Source organism: Periplaneta americana, chromosome 10 (assembly GCF_040183065.1).
Source record: "Periplaneta americana isolate PAMFEO1 chromosome 10, P.americana_PAMFEO1_priV1, whole genome shotgun sequence".
NCBI lineage: Eukaryota > Metazoa > Arthropoda > Insecta > Blattodea > Blattidae > Periplaneta > Periplaneta americana.
The window spans coordinates 121,648,612-121,671,633 of NC_091126.1; the positions used below are offsets into that span (position 1 = coordinate 121,648,612).

General features: G+C 36.5%; 1 protein-coding gene across 2 annotated transcripts in view; it reads right to left on the minus strand.

Moving 5' to 3' along the window:
• Positions 1-23,022, minus strand: part of LOC138707993 (phosphonopyruvate decarboxylase-like) — a 76,543-nt gene that overhangs the window by 43,854 nt on the left and 9,667 nt on the right. Inside the window, exon 1 of one of the 2 annotated variants that reach the window (XM_069838095.1) lies at positions 8,250-8,534. The exons of the other annotated variant lie outside the window; for it this stretch is intronic. The gene's annotated coding sequence lies outside the window, so the exon portion shown is untranslated. Of the gene's footprint in view, positions 1-8,249; positions 8,535-23,022 lie in introns of those variants that run through there. 2 annotated transcript variants of the gene reach the window in all.

Below are 23,022 nucleotides of genomic sequence, written 5' to 3' on the forward strand. Positions count from 1 at the left end.
TTTTTATAGCAATTTTTATAAGTTAGTTAGTAATACTAGATTCAAATTAGTACAGTTTTTATGTAAATTAAATTAAATTCTTGTATGTTTGTAATCTGAATCTGATGGTCTGTCAGGCAGATGTCTCCCTTCTTTTATGAGAAATGTATTATTATGATCAATTCGGAAATGCGGAGAAGTGAGTGATACTATAATAAAAAATCCGAACGCGCCGAATAAATTTTTTCCGGTAAATGAAAGCCTACCTTAATGATTCAGTGTTCATTCTGGAAATTAAAGAAGAATTTTTAAGCTTCATCTTGGCTGCATCTTGCCTGGCAACAAGAAAGATGTGTCAAGCGATCTCTTAATTACAGCCTAAATAAACTGTGCCGCTATCTCTAGTGTGTTTGTACCTATGTTCTGTAAAAAGAGAAAGTTCTGAGAATTACGAGTATTTATGTTTATGTCTTTTCGCGCGCACTTCCACTCATTAAAACCACAATCTTTACCCATTTATATAAATGTTGATGAAGAGCATTATTAACTTATTCATAAATCTATTATGAATTTATGATGTAAACATAGGCTATTGGCAGGAGGGGATCGCGACAGGAACAGTTTGGCTGTGGCGCATGCGCGGACCTCTCATGCAATGTCAGAGTGATCCTTACTTGGATATATTACTCGCGTGCACATTCCAGATCAAATCAAGAAGTTCCCTTCGTGCTTCGGTTACACATCTTGCATATACGAAGGTTGGGTTTGGTTAGTTTAGGTTAGGGTGACCAGACGTCCCATTTTTAACGGAATTGTCCCTTTTTTCAGCCTCTTGTCCCCTGTCCCGATAATAGTATGCTTGGGACGCCAAATGTCCCGTTTCTTAAAAGTAACGTCCCATTTCCCTAAATTGTGGTTAACATTTTTTTTTTCTTTTTTATTTTTTTTTTTTGTCCACACCTGTGGAGTAACGGTCAGCGCCTCTAGCCGCGAAACCAGGTGGCTCGAGTTCGATTCCCGGTCGGGGCAAGTTACCTGGTTGAGGTTTTTTCCTGGGTTTTCCCTCAACCCAATATGAGCAAATGCTGGGTAACTTTCGGTGTTGGACCTCGGACTCATTTCACCGGCATTATCACCTTCATCTCATTCAGACGCTAAATAACCTAAGCTGTTGATAAAGCGTCATAAAATAACCTACTAAAAATTATTTTATTCAATAATCACATAAAACATTGATTAATTCTATATTGTTTCCATCAGATGTTACCGTAATGAATTCAATTCAATGACAGATGAAGATGACCTATTTAATCAAGTGATAATAGTCATAAAAATTCCTAGTAATTTACCCATTCACTGTACAGAAAATTTCAATACGGTAGTAATGTTTGTTCCAATGTACATAAAGAATCATATAAGTGAATATCAATTTAAAATAATGCAAATTGTGGCGCAAGGGACTTTTTGTATAAAACAAGACAATATTTTATTAAGTTATTAATAACATGCAAACCACTTATCATAGAGGGACAAAATTTTGTAAATGTGTTATTATTAACCAGATATACTAGTGATAAACATTTTGAGAAATTAACTTTAAAAATATGGAAGTTAGTAATTTCAACATAATGTCCCCAAGGATACGCTGATGTGAGATTTTGTCATTTTTGGTTAAAAAATTCGTTTCTTTATTTTTCATGACCATACGACCGGTCTATCAGCTGTTTAGGGTCACATTTTTAAAAGGATGCGCGCTGTGACTGTTAATTTAAATTCTCCGTCCACGCCCTCCACTCTGAATTCTGCAACCACTTTGGAAATTACGCTGTATTTCATACATTATTTATTATATTAGATTTCCGATTGAGCCAGTGTAGCTTCTCGACTTCTCGAAATATTTCTCCATAGAATCCAACAGATGTTAGGCCTACATCAAAGGCTGCTTTCCTTTGAAAGATATTCAGTTACAAAGGAGAGCACAACTCTTGTCTAAAGGGAAATTCCACTTGTAACTAGTAGCCATAACAACGTGTTTTCCATGCTTGGTTTTTGTGATGCAAGAAATAGGCCTATTTGCAAGTTTCTAACAGTTTTATTGTTAGTGTTATAATACTGTCTACAGTATATAGTGATTTGTAAATAATATTTATCTAGTATAGTGTTTTCATAAGTTTACGTAGTTTTTTTTTTCAGTCATCTTTATTTACTGGTCTAGGTTGGGTGTGCACAGCGTGGTAGTGTATATAAGGGTAAGTTCTGCATATAATATGCTAGGTCTATATGTTTCAAAATGCCTAGAAAATAAAAAAGACAGAGACCTGGTTCATTATTATCATCCCAAACTTTGAAGTCAATTTTCTCCACTATAATTTTCTGTAAATCTGCTTTGCTAAAAATCCTACTCTTTCTACAGATTTTGTACTACATGCATGATTTTGTGTAGGGGTTTTTGAGTATGTTCTTAACAAAACTTACTATCAGGATTATACCTAACACTAATATTTTTTGTTGTTGTTGTTTAGTCAACTGTCCGAAGACAGGTTTGAACCTCATAAGTAACACCAATAAGGCATCACTCATGAGACAACTAGGCCAGGAGATAATGGTGTAAGGGGGCCAGTTTCTTTCCCCCTCCAATGCATACTTCGCCGATTAGCTACATATTTTTCTAATCAGACTTCAGATGCATACAAACAATTGTTCTTCCTCTGGCACATATCGTCAAGTGAGATGTACTGCCTGATAATATACACTATCTACCAAAAAGTAATTGGGCACCCAGGATTTTAGGTGCTAGGTGCCATGTTTCGGCGGCTACTATGCAGTGGTGTGCAGATAATAATGTTCACCCGTTGGACTGGCCTGCACAGAGTCCTGATCTCAATCCCATTGAGCACCTTTGGAAAAATTGGGCCGGCGATTGAGGTCTCGGGAAATGCGGCCAACTTCCATTGTCCGACTGAGTGCCATGTTGCAAGAGGAATGGCGACGCATTCCAGTTAATATCCTACACAAACTAGTGGAGAACATGCCTGACAGGGTGGCTGCTGTTATAACAACAAGAGGTGGTACCACGAGGTTCTAAAGGGGCAAAAACAGTGCCCAATTACCTTTTGGTAGATAGTGTATATATATCAGCCAGAATATGAATAAGAGGTGTATTTTAAAACTAATTTTTTTACGCTCGAGTTGATTTTTTTCTCTTTTTACACTTTTAGTGCATCAAATATGTTTAATTATTTTTTTAGTAAAATAAAGAGGAAAATTATATAGTAAGTTTTGTTTCAGAAGGTCTGACACGTATGTAGACAAAAATTCTGGACAAAATAGTAGCAATTTTTGAAAACCTAAATTTACACAATTTAAAATTACAAATTAAAAGTACAAAACTTCAGAGATCTACCTAGAATAGTTTAGAAAATTGAAATTTCACATCAGTGTAACCTTAATACGATTTCTAATTTCTACGGTCTTTGTATTTTCCAATCGAGCCTAACAATCAATCTTGTCTCAAGAATGAATTCAGAACTTTCACAAATATATTATGTCATTCTTGCAAGTAGCAATTAGGATTAAATTCAGAAATGCTTGGTTTGAAAGGGAGAAGATGGTAAAAATTGGTACCTAATTGGTACGTGATTTTCATTTGCTTTATGTAGAAATATCATTGCTGAAACAACGTAAATTCTATATTAGTTTGAGAAAAATAGTTTGGGGCTCAAATTTTGAAAAAAAATAAGTATCAAAATACAGTCATTCATTAATCTCACATGTATGCTCGCTTAGGTAGCGGATCGTTCCTTTTTATATTTACTCACTTCTTTCCTTTTTCCTTATTTCTTTCACCTTATCCCAGAGAAAACAAATGTGCGCTTATTTCAGTTCTCTGTGAACAGTTCTGAACATAGCAGCACTGCAATTTTTCGCACTGTACATTACATTCTTTCCCTATACAACTGTATACTGCATAGCGTGCGCTGGAATAACAATGGCGGATTTGTCGGCATTTGCCGGCACAAAGGATTGCGGTACTCTGGATATCCACAGACTCTAGACACACGTACCGGTAGCAGAACACTTAAATTAATGACATTGACATTTGGGGCATTTAAAGGACTCACCGTTGCTTATTAAATGCTTCGTACAATATTTATGGTCAATAGACGTGACTTCAAAACTTCTACGTCTCAATTATATTGAAATAAATGACTATCATTCTTGATATTACATATTATAAACTAAGGCACTACCTTTCTGTTCTTCAATTCATACACCATACCTTTTCGGAAATAATGAAAGAAACATAATACATTTTACATGCGCACTGTAGTCTACCCTTTTCACGTGTTTAATTATTATTATTATTATTATTATTAAGATCCAGTGAATTAAAGTACGATAGTAGAGTCGACCGTGGTACAGACCGATTATATAGTCCTGACAGCTCAGCGACGCGAAAGAGAGGAAGTAATAGGAGGAGTAGAGATAAGGGCGAGCGGTCGGTAAAGGAATGCACTACAGTTTAATTGTACTGGAAACATACCGCTTTACCGCACGCATGACATCCGATCGCTCCGAAGGCAAGCGAGTGAATAACCCAAACACCCCTTGGCGTAACTAAATGGACTCACCTGTCCCAGGCGCACATCTCCGGCGACTGTCAGGACTAAATAATCGTACTGTACTGTATTATCTTCCATTTCCCTGAATTCATAATTTAATCATTTGCAAGTGGGCACAACTTTTCCCTTTCTTTTTAAAAAAATATATTGACATTGAAGTGTTATGATTTTTACTAATGGAAACTGCAGTCACAACGCATAATATGTATTTAATAGGCCTGATAATTAATCTGTAGCGGATAGTAATAACAAATGCTGTAATATTTTAGTGTGTAAAGAGTTTTTGAATTAGAAGTTAAAATTAAATTAAATTAGGAAGTTAGTCTGCAATAATTGTGATTAGAAATGGTTTCCGCATTTGACGATTTCCCAAAACATAAACAAATATCTCAGGATTCTCAGGTACTTATTTTTTTTTGCCGCCCATAGGCACATCTGCTCTCCCTGATCCCAATTCTTTTTTTAGTAATGTCTGCATCTCGCTCCCCTGAGGTGTTTTCTGTCGTCACTCATGACATGTCAATTTAATAAAAGCATAAATAAAAATCTTCCGTACACCATACGGTGATAGTTGTACCTTATCACAACGAATAATTGTAGTAATTATTATCTATTTATTACTCGTAATGTCGTAATAATATATTTTGATTTGGCTTAGATGATGAGGGGAATACGTTACACTAAACTCGGCACGCACAATATTAAAATCGCATTGCTACGTATGTTGTATGTATGCTAAATAATGCAAATCATATAATATGTGTCATGACTGTCTGGCTAATCACTAGACATCGGATTTTTAGGCACTAAAAATTGCAGTTTTAGGCGCCTAAAATAAGCTCAAAATTTGTAAAATTAGGCTCTATTTTAATGAAAATAGGCATTTTAGGCACATCAAGGTATCATACTTATTTCTTTCACTGAAATTTTTAGTTATACACTAAAATACGCACAAAAAAGTATGTTTAAACATTAAAAAAGAATACTATATTATATTTATAAACAGAGCTGCACAAATTTAATATATTGAAACTAATGAAATAATGATTATTGATATCAAGATTACTCATTTTAAGTTATTGAAATTCAGTTCCATGCTCAGACTTTATTATAATTATCTGCACAGTACACCACCAGAATTTTTTCTAAATTCTCCACAGTTAACCTTTGCCTTTTGTCACTGAGAATCATTTTGAAAGCAGAAAAACTTCTTTCAACCGAAACTGATGTGAGAGGCGCAAATTTTAAATTAGGTACAATAGAAACATCAATACTTACTGGAACATTTACACTTTCCCCCGATATCACTCTTGATACTTTTTCCAACAATGAAAATCCTACATTCTTATTTAATACGTTGTCCCACTTATTTTCAACTTTTTTCCCAGTTTCGCCCAAAGCAGAATGTATGTTCACTTGAGCTTCCTTTACTATTGCTATTTGGCTACAAAGAGATTGTTTTTCACGTTCTAATTGTTCAATGCTTGCAGGTATGAAAGAAAAGTTTGATGTTATGTAGGCAATATCGTTTTTCACTCGTGAGTCATTCAGACAATCTTTCACTGCTTTCACACACGCTCGCTGCACTATCAGTTTCAGGTAATTTATCAATAACTGTGACCACTTCTTTAAAATACTTACAATAATACACCACTGACTGAATCCAGGTTCCTCATCGTGTAACAACCGGCTGAGGTGGGAGTGGGATATCTGGAAAGTTCTCTCTGAATATTGAAATCCTGGATGGGGCTTTACAAAAACATTTTTTTTGTGTTAGAAATAAAGAATTGACAAGAGGAAATTCATTCCAGATTGTTTCAGAAACCCTGTGAAGGCCATGTGCTAGACAGATTACATGCGTGAGGTTAGGATAAAATGTTTTAAGAAGTGGAGCTGCAGCAACCATGTATGAGGCAGCATCAGTACAAAACAACAGAACTTTAGAATCGTCTATATTACCTGAGTATAAAGACTGTAGGCCTTTATTTACAAAATAAGCAATGGCTTGGCTATTCACTTTCGAAAGTTCCTTAACACATACGAGGTGTGGAATCGAAGGTCCATCAGGACTAAGTTTTCCTACTACCATATTTGCTATATACCTATTCATAGGATCTGAGGTTTCATCCACATAGACCCATATGTAAGAATCACCTATATCCTCCCGAATGGAAGCTAAAGTTTCATTGTATATTCTGTCTAAGTAATTTTTTCTTAGAGTCGACTCAGATGAGATATTTTGTTTGCAGTATTTTTGTAAAAACTGTCTTAAAACCGGATTTTCAATTGCATTCCAGGGAATGTTAGCAGCAACAAACGCTCTGGTTAAATCAGCATAGAAATTGCTGCTGAGATTGGATGAAGTAGGCTGTGTTAGTAAAGTTTGTTGCAGTTGATTTTTCTGCTGAGCTTTAGCCTTATGAGCCGCTCCTTGCACATGCTGCTTTAGGTGGCACTTCTTTTCTTGCGAAATCTAAAAATGTAAAGTAAACTGAATTAAAATAAAATCCTAATTGTTGTATTGCCGTATTTCTATCACAAAGTTAGTGGGTTCGAACAATCAAAATTTTAATGACCTGCAAATACTTTAACTATCGGAATTTAAAAGGTTAAAGTGTAGTGGTCTTAAAAAGAATTATACCTCAGGATAGCTCAGTCAATGTATAAATATTATAGGACTACTCATTAAAATTAATAGAATTTATATATTTCAACTATTGTTACATACCTGTTTGCTACAAATCTTGCAGAATATTATTTTTTCATCATAAGTGAATTCTGAATATTCTGTTAGCCATTGCCGGATCAATGTAGATTTTGCACTTATATTTTTCGGCATTATCGCGTTAAACTTCACAGGAAAACGTCCTACTGCTCAAAACTTCTCAACACAAATAAGGTGAGGGAAAGAGCAACTGTTAACGAGCATTCAAATGAACCGTTGTTATTGAGATTCAATTGGACAAAAATACAAAGTTCCACTTATTGTTGCATTTCCTGGTAGTGTTAACACTAGGAGGGCCATTCTTTTAAATATTTTGTAACGGTTTACCCTACTAATTCGCAGTTTTACGACTTTTCATAAATATTTCAAAAACACTCTTTCTCCAAAAATTGTGATTTTATGACACTCTGAAGGGCAGTACAGCTAATCGGTTTCAGACCGAAAACAGTCATTTTTATAGTATAGTATATCTCTGAATCGGTAGCAGCACATGTTGTGATTGTTGCCTGCTTCAAAACTAAGGTTGGTTCTTTGTCGGCATTTATGCCTCCAAACATGTTAAATTCGGTGAAATCTATTGCGAGTGTCGTGAGATTCAAAACATTTTGTTTCCTTTATCAATGGTTTCATGGCCGGTGTGAAGCAAACTTTCCACTTTTTAAATGCCTTAAATTTCGCAGTGAATGCATGTATAAATTATAAAAAGTAAGAGTAAAACGCGAAACTTTACAGTGAGTTAGGCATTTTTAGGCGAATATTAACAAATTAGGCTCTAATAACCGTTTTAGGGCATTTTAGGGCACTATAAAACTCTTTGAATAGCTTTCAATTTCCATGAAACACAAATATTAATAATTATTTTTACTTTTCTCCTAAAGAAACAAAATAGGCATTTGCCCTAGAATCCGATGTCTGCTAATCACCTCCACCGCCTTGGTGTATTATCCAGCCCCCACTGCATGCTCTGTGGATGTTCCGACACCATGGACTCAAACCACATTAAGACTTGTCCAGCACTTTCATCTGTCAGCTTTGTGGATAGGTACTGGGAGGCCAGAGAAAGAATGCAGCAGTGCTGACATCCACTCCTTCATAGTTTCACTTGCACATTGTTCACTTTATTTCGTTTTCTTTCCTTTTAGTTTTTATCGCCATTGTACGGCCAATGACTCTAGTCAAGTGCCATTGCATTGAATAAAAAAATATATGTGTAAATAATCAGCAGTAATAATAATAATAATAATAATAATAATAATAATAATAATAATAATAATAATAATAATAATAATAATAATTGGGCAAATCGCAATATAGCGAACGTAGAAGATCCGCCCACGACCCCTTCCACTTTTCCCCTACTAGCTCATCAGACACACTACGTGATAGGAGAGTGTTGTGTCGAATGCACATTTCATGTGGGTGGGGATAACTTCCCCTACTGGCGTTCGCTATATTGCGTTTTATCCTAATGATTAACCATTGTCGTACAATATTTCGCCATTACAAATTATTTTTAATCATACTCTTTTCCTCAAAAGTATTGAATAACGCTACCGATTGTCTTAAGATAAGACAAACTAAGAAGAAAAAAACGTCCCTGAAAAATGTTGGTGGCACTTAATCACAGCACTGCGGCACAACCAGTGGCGTGTGGTGATAAATAATCCTGGTGGTGCACAAATATTTTTTATGATTATGATTATCATATTATTATTATTACACCCTATTATTATTATTATTATTATTATTATTATTATTATTATTATTATTATTATTATTGGTAATAACTACTACATAACTATTAACATATGTTACGTAGGTATAAGTTTACATAATTTTGTTAGTCAAGAAATTGCAGTTAATCAGTTTCCTATGCAGGTCCAGTAATAGCAAAGTAAAGTGTTCAATTTCTATGCAGCACACCATAAATAATATTGTTTTCGCTATGTTACGTTTTATAACACAGTTCACGCGTTCACAAGCATTCGATACGTGTGTCGTCTCATCAGCCTTAACTGCTAAAAGCCAGCAGCATTCTTTATTTCTTTGAAATCTCATCATGGCATACATCCAAAATGGCTTCAAGGATTTCGCGCTGTATAGTGTTCGATATGCTTTTAAACACTGTTCCTCTTTCCAAATGTTCCTTAAGAGTGCGTCTAATTCAGAACTGAAATTGACGAGGCCAAGAAAACTACTAGCGTTTAAAGATGAGCTTCCGTCTTCGTGACCTCTTAAAGCCAACTCAGAAGCTCCACAAAACCGCACGCACTTATCTGTTCTTGGTAACTTTATCATTGTGAAGTTCGACAGTCTCATTGAATCCAATTGTGTCTGTACGTTTGTTTGACCCTAAATTGCTAATTTAACATTATTGTTGAGTGTGCAGCTGAAGAATCGTGTTTTTATTTCTTTCATTCATGTGCTTCAAACCAATCATACCTACAGAACGATAATCAAAATTATTTAGTTACTACGCACAGTCCTAAATTCAAACAGAAAAATAAATAACATTCGTAACACGTAGCCTACTTGTTTTTGTCAATGAATGTTCGCCGCCGAACAATAGGCAAGGAAAACAAAATAGAGCATCTTTTATATTGCAGCCACATATTGTATTTTTCGTAAGTCCGAATGTTGAATTTTCTTGTCACTTCTCTATTACTGTTCTTCGTCACTTATAATTTTAATTCCTGTGTACGTCTACCCATCTTCTTTATTTTTATCTTTTCGTGTAAAGTTCTTACAGAAAATTACATATTTAAAAGATTTTGCACACTATTCATTGCAATATTTATGATAGAACGGGCCAACAGCTACTGCAGACAGCTTGAGAACACATCTGAAAGTGCTCCTAACCCCGCCTACGCACACTGTACTGGCTCCCTCCCATGCTCCAAAGCCTGCCAGTGAAACACTACTACTGCGCATGCTCGAATGGAGCAGTGTGCCGCAAGTGTCGAGCGGTAAACGTAAGTCCCAGGCGTCAACAAGACCAGTACACGTGCAGTGTTATTTTTACATAGTACCGTATTATAATAAAGAATTATGTCGCTCACATAGTCTACAGCAGCTCATTGATATGTGTTATTTGAAGAGGTGGTGCACTGCTCCTGTGCTCCTTAAGAGAAATCGCCACTGGGCACAACGCGTCGTCACCGTAAACTTGCTTCATTATCTAAATGTTTCGCTAGCGGATGTCTAATTTTTGGCAGAACTTGATGTTTGCCAGTTGCCCAGACTGCGACATTTTCGAGTCCCGACGCGTACATTCATATCACCTTCACAACAGAGATCGTAGTTCTGCTTACACTGTCAGAACACAATGTCTCGTGCTAGAACGAGAGGAGAGAATAACTGACACGGCACCATACCGTAGCGCTATCTATCCGCACTAGTGCACCACAGCGACAGTATGCGCCCAGTCCACGAACTTAATAACTGTAGTGGTTATTAAACAATCTTTGTTACGTACTATCAATAATCTCATACAGCAGATAAAATAAATGATAGAACATTTTAATTAATGATGATGAAATAAACATGAATAATTTTAAAAGGTACAATTATTGAAAGTAAAATATTTGCAAAGAAAGAAACAAATCCTAGGGAGGTGATAAAACAACCAAATGCTAGGGAAGTGATAAAAATTGTAGGATAAGCAGCCATGATTGGTTGAAACACGTCGTTACGTACCGTTTTATTGGTCAAAAGTAGTATGACGTAGTAAAAGTGAAACAGTCAATATAATTTCATTATTTTTACAATCCTCGTTCTTCAAATTTATATTCATGAAAAGCACCACTTTTTGACAATTTTTTCTCTCTCAAAATCGCGAATTACAAGTTTTTAAATACATTAACTAAAATTTGTTATACATTATGATTAATTTAACACACTGTATCTTCCGTCGAGCTCGCCCATTAGCGAACGTTATTACATCAACGTACTCCATACCTATCAGCGGCTCGGATTCTATTCAGAGTATAGCCAAGGCTTTTAGACGGTCATTGGACCGTCTCGATAAATGTTGGTAAATTTTCACTCATTCTTTACAATTAAATAATCACTAAATCACATACCAATTGACCAACCAAACAGGCTATCATCACTTTGCAAATACAACTGGAAACAAAAATGTACTGTATAAATAGCTCAACAGTGAGCATCGTTAACTACGACTCAGTGCAGTTACAAAAAATGAGTAAGGACGTTATGGTTCACAATATTGTTTGATCAGGTATCCTAAATTGAAACATAATATGTGCAAGGCCAGTAACTGTCAGTCCATTTCCATTATTTTGTTGGAATATTAAATGTGTGCGTGTGTCTAATGCCTACCCACTTCACTTTGCGTAATTCGGGTTCCGAATACTGCGGATAGACGGCAGGACTGTGACCCATTTTCAAATTGTACACCACTTCGGTAGGCCACGTTATGCATGATGTGTATCTGTGAAGAGTTACGTCGTGTACTAGTGCTCTGGTCTGCTCATATGAGCCTGGCGAGAGTATACTTTTCTGCCCTCCACAGCAGCTATTTCCTCTCGGCAATGAACAAAAATGTTAACTTATTACGCAGCAGCCTTACCACATGTGATGTATTGAACAAAACTTTTTGAATTTCTCTTCCTATGGGTGTGAATTTTAAGTACGGTATCTGAGTTTCATTAAACGTAATTTAGGGCCTACATGTGTTCAAAACTGGAAAGCTCAGTTGTATACATAATTTAAATACACATACACACACTTGTAAATGCTACGACTGAATATTTTTTTTAAATTTCCATAATGTAACACAAAGCGATTCACTACAAGCACCCATTAGGGAGCGAGTGAACAATTGATTGAGATAAATGTTTTTCAAGTGGACTTTACGACTGACCAGGAACCGATACCTGCCGTGTCTGGGTGCACACTATCTAGCAAAACTGTTTTAAGCAGAAACGTTTTTACGATGAAAGAGTAATGGAACGGAGAAAAATTCTCTCCGGCGCCGGGATTTGAACCCGGGTTTTCAGCTCTACGTGCTGATGCTTTATCCACCAAGCCACACCGGATACCCATCCCGGCGTCGGACAGAATCGTCTCAGTTTAAGTTCCAACTCTTGGGTTCCCTCTAGTGGCCGTCTCTGCACTACGTCATAGATGTCTATGAACGTAGGACTGAAGTCCACGGCGCTTATTCCGTTGGATCCCGGCCAACTAGTCACTCATAACGAGTGCACCTCAGCACATGTGTGGACTTCAGTCCTACGTTCATAGACATCTATGACGTAGTGCAGAGGGCGGCCACTAGAGGGAACCCAAGAGTTGGAACTTAAACTGAGACGATTCTGTCCGACGCCGGGGTGGGTATCCGGTGTGGCTTAGTGGATAAAGCATCAGCACGTAGAGCTGAAAACCCGGGTTCAAATACCGGCGCCGGAGAGAATTTTTCTCCGTTCCATTACTCTTTCATCGTATGATGACGCAGAATATCTGCATGGAAATATCATATGTACTTCGGTACATTAAAATAATATATAGGAACGTTTTTGCTGTAAGCGAAAACAATTTTGTTTCCCCAAAAAGCATTTTGCTTAAGAACGTTTTTGTTTATTTTTTTTAGTTGGTTATTTAACGACGCTGTATCAACTACTAGGTTATTTAGCGTCGATGAGATTGGTGATAGCGAGATGGTATTTGGCGAGATGAGCCGAGGATTCGCCATAGATTACCTGGCATTCACCTTACGGTTGGGGGAAACCTCGGAAAAAATCCAACCAGGTAATCAGCCCAAGCGGGCATCGAACCCGCGCCCACGCGCAACTTCAGACCGTCAGGCAAGTGCCTTAACCGACTGAGCCACGCCGGTGGCTGCTTTGTTTCGTATTTAAGCGTTTTTTTTTTTTTGCTAGAAACCTTTTTTCTTTTTACGAGAACATTAGAGCAATGACAGACTAGAAAATATGAACTTACGTAGAGGGATGAAGAGAAGTGTACTGTCACCGTAACATAGACAATAGCATACTCTGGATATACCAAAATAATATCTAACCCCATTATGCAGTTTTTCCGGTTTCTATAGAGCTCTTCTTGGGTTAAGCTCACGGTCCTAGGTCCGGGGTCGAACTTGGGTTGAAATTCACTTATGCTTGTCGGGTTCGGGCCAAGTCGGGCCTTAAAGAAACGAATATATATATATATATATATATATATATATATATATATATATTCGCGAGTTATATATTAATTAAAAAAAGATACCAAGATTTTAATGCATGCACAATTAGATGTCCACCCGGCACCCATCCAGAACAATAGACTACCAGTATGGTAAATTATTGTTTTGTTCGACTTCATATTCGTAATGGCATTTGTCTCGACTCTACTGTCATAGATACAGAGAATTGATTATTTGTTTTATCTGGGAAATTATTCTTCCTCATGCTCCTACTGGAGTGATGCCTTCTATCAGCTGTACTTGACCCTTGTGGCTCCCGGCCTCTGCTTTATCTGCTGACAGTAGAAAAATAAACAAATTTAAGTAGCCCATTTTGTTTCTACGCCCAATGTATTAATTTTTTATTCTTCTCCGTGTCTTTCTAAGGTAACCTCGGGTTTCGGATCGGACTCGGGTGATAAATTATAAGATGATGGATGAGTGGAACACAGAAAATCTCTCTCTGGAACCGGGATTTGAACCCGGGTTTTCAGCTCTATGTGCTGACGCTCTATCCACTAAGCCACACCGGATTCCCATCCCGATGTCGGATTGAATCCTCTCAGTTTAAGTTCTACCTCTTGGGTTCCTTCATCATATGAGGACGCAGAATTTCTGCACGAAAATATCATATGTTGTTGTTTTCTAATGCCAGGCGTTTGACAATAAAGTCATTTGACCTCTTGCACTCCAATATTTTTCAAAGATATTATCATGGTCAGCCACTGAAGCACAGATTTTGAGGTATTCCGAATCCATTTCTCGGTTTGAGTTGCACAATGGGCAGTTAGGGGACTGATATATTCCAATTCTATGCAAGTGTTTGGCCAAACAATCATGGCCTGTTGCCAATCTAAATGCAGCTACAGACGATTTTCGTGGTAAATCGGGAATCAACTGTGGATTATGATGCAGAGAGTTCCATTTTTTCCCTTGGGATTGCGTTATCAAATTTTGTTTGTTGAAGTCTAAGTATGTAGATTTAATAAATCTTTTCACAGAGTAATACGTAGATTTAGTAACACGTCTGTAAGTAGCAGTGCTGCCCTTCTTTGCTAAAGCGGATGCGGATGCATTCTCGTTTCTCAGGATTCCACAATGGGATGGTATCCATTGGAATGCAATTCTTTTATTGAGTGATATTAATTGAGAGAGGATTTTAGTTATTTCTGCTGTTTGCGATGAAGGTGTGTGTTTAGAGACTATTGATAGAATAGCTGCTTTGGAGTCTGACAATATAACTACATTCTTAAATTTATTGATGTGGCATAGAAGATTCCTGAGACATTCACTTATTGCAATGATTTCACCATCAAAACTTGTTGTTCCATATTCAAGAGATCTATAAAGTGGGAAGAGACAGCACGTAACACCTGCACCGGCACCTTGTTCTCTGGAGATCAAGGATCCGTCGGTGTATAAATGAAGCCAGTTTTGTGGAGGGTACCTAATATTAATTGTCTCTAAAGACAATTGTTTCATAAAATATTATCTTGTAATGAAAAAATTAATTACTTCTAAAAATATCTATTTATACTAAATAAATTTTGCAAGAGAAAGAGTTCATCCAAAGGGCTGGACTCGGGAAGAATACCCAAAACTTGCATTGCATTTCCGCGTTGAATTGCAATACATAAACGTTGACGCAAATAAGTAGTGCAACGACGATCACCGGTAATGAAGATCAAAATTTGGCCGATTTGAGATACCAAAACTTTAGCGTCATGACTCCAAGGACCGAAGGTCTCCACAGCAAAGGGAACAAAGATATAATTGTCTAAAAGATGAGCATACTTATTGACTTTTTTTTCACAGCTAATTCAGCAGCAGATGCTGCGCGTCTGGAGGTATTCGGCAAGTGAGATGGAGCTAGAGTATCAACGCAAGTGGAGTCCCAAATTAAAGACTTTCCTCTAGACAATGGAATTAAGGTGAGACCATCGGGCCGTTTACCATCCACGCGACTAATACCTGGTGGTTCCAAAAGAGACGGGATGCCACAAGAAGTCAGAGATCTTTTAATGATATCATAGAGTTATGTATGTCTGGGAATGAGACCCTTGCTCCTCGCACAGCTGAGTGCATGATGGCCGTAAATATCAGCAATTCCTCCGCAAATACATTGGTGTGGCTGGCAGAGTTTACAACCAAGGCGTAAAGCTATTGCGATTTTAAAGGATGTACTATCTATTAGTGCCGATGTGAGGAGAAGGTAATATTCATTAATTCAGTGTTAATTTCTGATTTCAGTATTTCTTCTGTTAAATTTAGATTATATTCTATATTTAATAGAGGTAAAAGGTTTGGTTTAATTTATAAGTTTCCTTTTAAATTCAGGATATCGGTTTTCTGTTTTAATTCTTGAACCATGGACATGAAACTTTTTTGAGTTTTCAATCTACAGAGAGGACTGTATGAATGCAAATTGTTTCCTGGTAATCTGATATTTCCGTCTACCTCAGGGCGCTGTCCTCAGCACAACTTCATTCAATATTTATATAAATGACTTACCCTCCCTATTAGAGGAATCAAACATGAAAACAGCACTATTTGCAGATGATATAGTTTTGTGGACTTCCGGATCTTACAGACATAGAGACAAAATTCAAAATTCTGCTCTTAAAGCTCTAAATCAACTACATGTTATGTTTTATTTAACGATGCTCGCAACTGCAGAGATTATATGAGCGTCGCCGGATGTGCCGGAATTCTGTCCCGCAGGAGTTCTTTTACATGCCAGTAAATCTACTGACATGAGCCTGTCGCATTTAAGCACACTTAAATGCTATCGACCTGGCCCGGGATCGAACCCGCAACCTTGGGCATAGAAGGCCAGCGCTATACCAACTCGCCAACCAGGTCGACAAGTCAACTACATGAATGGAATACATCATATTTGATGACACTTAATTTAAGCAAAAGTAACTACCAAATATTTTCACTTGGTAAAAAAGAAAGAGAATTCAATATCCAATACAATGGCCAACACCTTCCTAGGACTTATGAATCCAAATATTTTGGATATATCATATGTACTTCGGTACATTGTAATAATATATGATAACTATAAGCTAATCTCAGGTTTCGGGTCGAGTTCAGATTGAGCCGGGTCCAAGAATTTCGGACCGTGCAGATCTTTTTTTTTAGTAGGTTATTTTACGACGCTTTATCAACATCTGAGGTTATTTAGCGTCTGAATGAGATGAAGGTGATAATGCCGGTGAAATGAGTCCGGGGTCCAGCACCGAAAGTTACCCAGCATTTACTCATATTGTGTTGAGGGAAAACCCCGGAAAAAACCTTAACCAGGTAACTTGCCCCGACCGGGAATCGAACCTGGGCCACCTCGTTTCATGGCCAGACTCTAGCCGTTACTCCACAGGTGTGGACCCGTGCAGACCTCTATAATATGTAGTGCAAATAACTCATAGGACTTATTTAAATGAAAGCAGGTATTAATAATTACTTGTAAAACGTAATGGATTTATATGCTTTCACGAAAAGAACTTCAGAAAAATTATGTCAGCTAGGCTCCTTGAATAGATAATAAATAATAAAATAGCCATTTAAGTACAGCACCATCTATTTCATTTGCCATTTCTTGTCACAACTCTTCAATTAGATCCTTATTATGGTGATGCTTACCAAGCTGAAACAAATTTATATTCCGTCGGACGCATTCGTGTCGGCTGAATTTAACTACCATAGATTACCAAAGATTATAATATACTACATAATTGAAGAGGAAGGGTTGACAACCGAAATTCTAACCAAATAACAAGATAGACGACTTGTGGTGATTCTTAAATGTATAAAAGAAAACTGAAGGCCTCTTTCCACAAGGACAATTAATTTTTCAGCGTCTATTTTTCATAGTCACAAATATTTCCTCATTCATCCAAGACACTGCTATACCTGCTGTAACGATTTCACACCACAGCAAACCACGTCGACAAGGAACACCTGCATATTGCAAGCGCATGCGCACAACAAGATGTTTTGCCTTAAACGATGGTCAGTGTCTATGCTATGGGCAATCCCAGCTCTGCTCAAATTTGCTGTATTGTGCTGTACAGCGTTTTTGTAATCGTGCTAGATAAGTGTGCGGCATTCCTATATTAATCATTGGAAAAACATATTAAAGCATGTTTAAGCAAAAACGTTTTCGCTTAAAGCAGTTTTGCTAGATAAGTGTGCGCCCAGCCTATGGACAGGACCAAACTGCGGGAAAACAAACTGTTTCAGGCTGCTCGAAACAAAATATTTGTTGCTGTTTCAAACGTCTTCAATACACATCGCAGTCCCTGTGAACCTTCAAGTTAAAATTATTATAAATAGCCCGACATTTTTCTATTCACATAAGAAGCTTCTTAGCATCACACGTAATCTAAAAATTAGTTAATTTATTTTAAATTTAAAAAGTTCAATTTGTCAGTATCTGATATTTGTTTTGTTTATATACATTAATACAATAATATTGTTTTATTAGTCTATATATTAAACAGTACATTTTTTTTTAATTCTGTAATTCTTATTTCAGGTTTCGAATTATAACTTACTGTACAAAAAATAATAATCAGTTGTAAAATAGCCTATACCTAACTAGTAGTAAGAATGTAAATAATAAATCGATAAATCATTATAAAATTGATATAAAAAACTAATTTTCCTCAACTCTGGATTCCTTGCTACAGCCTACACATTGCAACAAAAGAATCACACAGTCAGCTGGAAAAATGTTTTTGGATTTTAACTGCTGCATTGCTGCAAACAAATAGACATGAAACAATTTTCGGCTGTCGGCCACCGCTGTGCGGTTAGCACATCTAACCGTGAAACGAGAGATCCCGGATTCAAATCCAAAATCTTCATTGGGGCAAATTATCTAGTGCTTTTTCCGAGGTTTTCCCTCAACCAATCGAAGCAGAAGTGCTGGGTAACTTTCGGCGTTGGATCTCGGATTCATTTCGTCATCATAATTACACTTTCCCTCTTTCATCATCATCTCCGTTCCTTTCCTAGATTTCGGGTCGCCGCCGAACTTGGATCACTTGGATATGTGGTCATCGTTGTTGGTGGTAGCGCTATGCACCGTGGGCTCTCCACAGGGCTCACGGTAACTCGTGGAACCGGGGTGAAAAGGTAAAGGAATCTCGTAGGCTGTAGGGGAGTTCGGTGGCGGTGCGCAGGGAGATCTGTAGCTCGGGAGGCTTTAAGGCATGCACATCATTCCATCTCGGGTAGTATAATGGGCTCACCCGAGGACGGTCCCAGTCCGTGCCCTCCCCTGAAGGAGGACTAATACATAGACTCTCGGTTGTCTCTCCCTGCTTGTAACAAACAAAACGTTTCTTCTGCAAAGTGTGTTTATGTGACAGGCTCGAATCTACCTATAAAGGACTAGTTGGTTGTAGCAAACCGTCTGAGTCAGTATCAATCAGCCTGACACTTTTGTTTCATGCATTGTGGTTCAGTTCTAATGCGAAGTCCACGTTGCGGCAAATAAACTGTTTCAGGCTATTCAAAACAAAATGTCTGTTGCTGTTTCAAACATATTCAATACACACTGCAACAAACAAGTCATTACCAAACACACACTTCAAGCTAAAACTGTATTATAGTAATAGGCCTACGTTTTTCTATTCATACAAGGAGCTCCTCAGCATCACACTTTATCTAAAAATTAATTAATTTTACTTTAGATAAAAAAAAAGCTCAATTTGTTACATTACGTACAAGATAAGCATTACTTTTGTTTTTATACATTAATATAATTATTTTATTATTCTATGTATTAAACAATATTATATTTTAATTCTGTAATTATTACTTCAAGTTTCGAATTAGACTATACTGTACCTATAATAATAATAATAATAATAATAATAATAATAATAATAATAATAATAATAACAATAATAATCATCATCATTCTAAAATATACGTAACTGGTAGTAGAATGTAAAAAAACGAATCGATAATATTGGTGATAAACTGATACAGAAAACCCATTTTCCTTAACTTCGGATTCCTTGCTACCGAGTATTTCAAACAAATTAAACAGTCAGCTGGAAAAATGATTTTCGATTTTGACTGCTGCAAACAAGTAGACATGAAACACCTTCGGGTTGCCTCTCCCTGCTTGGAAGAAAGGCAGTACATTTCACTTGACGATATGTGTCAGAGGAAGAACAATATTGTTTGTATGAGAGTCCTGCAAAACCGGTTTTAAAAGAAGAAACGAACATAGTGCTACTGAACGCCTGGCGTTATAGGCAGTATGCGAAGTACATCATCTGCTTGCGTACTGCCTCAGTATTCGGTTTAACGAGTATTCGAGTTGATTCGATCTCTCTGTGGGTGGACGGCTCTGGCATATAAAAGGAAGATCACAGTGTACCATCCAGATATTATAGCTGCTGATCATCAAGAGGAACAAACAGCATGCAGCGTGAAACTACGGACGTTGTAAAGCGTAAATTGCAGAAAAAACTTTCGGTGTCCACAAATTACCAAGGTTGTAATTTTTGCTTACACTAGAAAACTGAATTATAATATTACAATAATGTCACACTTAAAAGAAAAACAGCAAGCTCAATCAATAGTAAAACTAAAACAAAAACAACATTATATCTTCTGAAACATACTACAACCAATGCTTTTAGTATGTTTACTATGACAAGAGTTTAGCAACTAATTTTCGAGCAATTGAACTCTCAGTGAGTTGTCAATCATCTGGCCACTGTAGAAAAGTCGAACCACAGCTGTGACAAATACTATCTATGGCCCACTTTGACATGCTTGACCTAGGGAGACAGACCTGAGTTCGTTGACGTCTTACATCTGTATTACAAGAAGAAAAATCAGTGTGCAACTAGCGGCGATGTTGTTAGACTGCTGAAACTTCCAACCCAATTTCCTAATAACCGTGCATTTAATCATAGAACGTAATACAGGCTTTCTATCAGTGGCGGCTCCTGCATATTTCTTAAGAGGAGGAAATAAGTTAGCAGCGCAAAATGACACCTTCTTGAGAGAAACAAGCCACAAATTAGCCTACATGCATACATGTAAGACGAGGTAGTGTTGGGGTTGGCCTTCCCTTCTGTATAGCAATAATCTGTTCCTGTAACCTGAGTTTCCTAAATTGTCCAAAATATAATATGTTTTCATTTCCATTCATTGTTGGATAATTGCACAAATTAACAATTACTGTACAAGGAAATTCATAACCTCACAGCATTTTTGCGCACACTACAGCATCACACGTATTGGAAGAGATTAACACGTAACCGGAACCGTTTTACGGAAATGGGAATGGAAAATAATCTGTTAGGATAGCGAGAAAACTGCATCCACCCACGTGGTCTGTGTTGCCACATGTACATTTTACAAGCTCAGTATCACATGCTTTTGAAGAATATCAATTCTTGTTAAGTCATACTATCATTATTGTTCAAAGCTGCCTTTGGCCGATTAATTTTTTAATGTTAAAAATACTGTAGTTTGGAGTACTTTCAATTTCAAATATATTTGTACAAAACTGACAACTTGGCTGTTGTTCTGTCTAGTAGACAATGAATAGAAGTGAATTTCAGAGGCCAAAAAGATCTGCGATATTAACCTAGAACTACTTCCTCTTTATTTTATATAAATCCAACTTCAACTTTCAGATATCCTCGAAAGTTTCAAACCAAGAATATAGCTTATATAAAGTGGACTGAATAATATATTTTGATTTATAATTAAAAAAAAAAGTTTATATGGTGTCTTTCATAGCTTTGAGTTAAAACTGTTTTTATTGTGTCTCCTCCTAGAAGTCGTGTTATAGTCTGGTTGAATGCAGCATCGTTAGATGGCAGCGGTAGCGAACTTGCTGCAAGACCAGTCGGTTTCTATTTCCCGCCCATGCGCTGAATCAGAGGAGGATCTCCTCCCTACCCGTTCATTTACTTCCTTTAAAACTCTGCTTCTTTCTCTGGCCGCTAGCGCGCTGTTGTCCATGTGTGTTAACTGCAGTAAAGGAGGAATGGATTGACTTTCCTCAACACAAACAATCTCGCTTCCTTCTCACAGTTTTCTAGCAGCACATGACTGCGCGTGGTTTAAAACTCGATCAACCGAGGTTTTCTTATACCTGTGAACTTAAAAATTATCGAATCTTCCTTGAATTTCAAGGCATATGTTTCATTTGGTATTTACTTTCAAAAAAAGAAAAATGTGAGGAGGACGTTCCTCCCTTCCCTCCCCCGAGGAACCGCCACTGTTTTCTATTCATTTAAGTGAACCTTATCGCCCTGTTCAATCTGCAGGGTTATTTCACTTCTACCCTGTATATGAATAGCTACTGTTTTAGAGGAATGCATTTAGAGTTACAATGAAATGTATATAGTTATTTAATTTTATGTTTCTGATTAATTGCAATTCTATTTTGGATTTATTTACTTACTGTATCTCACATTATACATTACGCTTATTTCATTTTCCACATACTAAATTGATGGAAAGATCACCAAACACCTCTAGCCGCTCTAGTAACACTTGTGAAACGAATATTGGCCATTCCATGAATAAGTGTTTCCACCGAGCGTAACTTTAGTAAAACAGATTTATTAATAAATAAACACAAGAAGTCAACTCTGACCATGTAGTCTATGATAATAGTCCTAATAATAATTGTGAACATCAAATAGTTAATATTAGCATGTGTACATAAAATAGTTCTTTGAATGACACTTGTTTTCTTTGAAGTAGATCTTTTATATACAGAATGATTTGTTTCTAAAACTTGCTATTCTTTTGTTATTCGTAGTTTATAAATGTGTAAATTATACTTATTTTATACAGAACAACAACCATTAGGAGCCAAAGTAATCGTATTGTTAAAAATAACATTACTGTTTATCTTTTTAAATTGATTTCTAAATAAATAATATTGCAACTGCTTAGAATAATTAAAAAAAACATGCAACTATTGTTTCAGAGGTAAGCCTATACATTTTTTTTTTTAGTTTAAAGTACAAACGCCATAATGGACTGTATGTACTTATTTCCTATTTTGTTTTATAATGAATTGTAACTATATTTTTGAATATGTTTACATTATGATATTTCACATTATACATTACGTCTATTTCCTTCGATGTCACTGTGTCCATTGTTCATTTATTTGTTACTAGTCAAATTACTGCAAGTTCGAAATACAAAAATAAATGTATTAAAGTGTCAGATTATTGTATTCCCATTTGAAGCGAACATATTTTTGTAATTAAACAAAATAAATAACCTTAAATATTATTACTCTGTTTGTATACTGAGAAAATGTTAAAGAGTCATTGAAATGCACCTGGTGCTATTTGGAGATCGTATTTTCTTCCTCCTTACCATTTCTTTCTGTGTGAGATTTGTATTCTAAAGAATTCGCGATCTTACATGAACTTATGTAATATCGATTATTGAGTTATACAGATCGAACAAGATTCAGTCAGTTA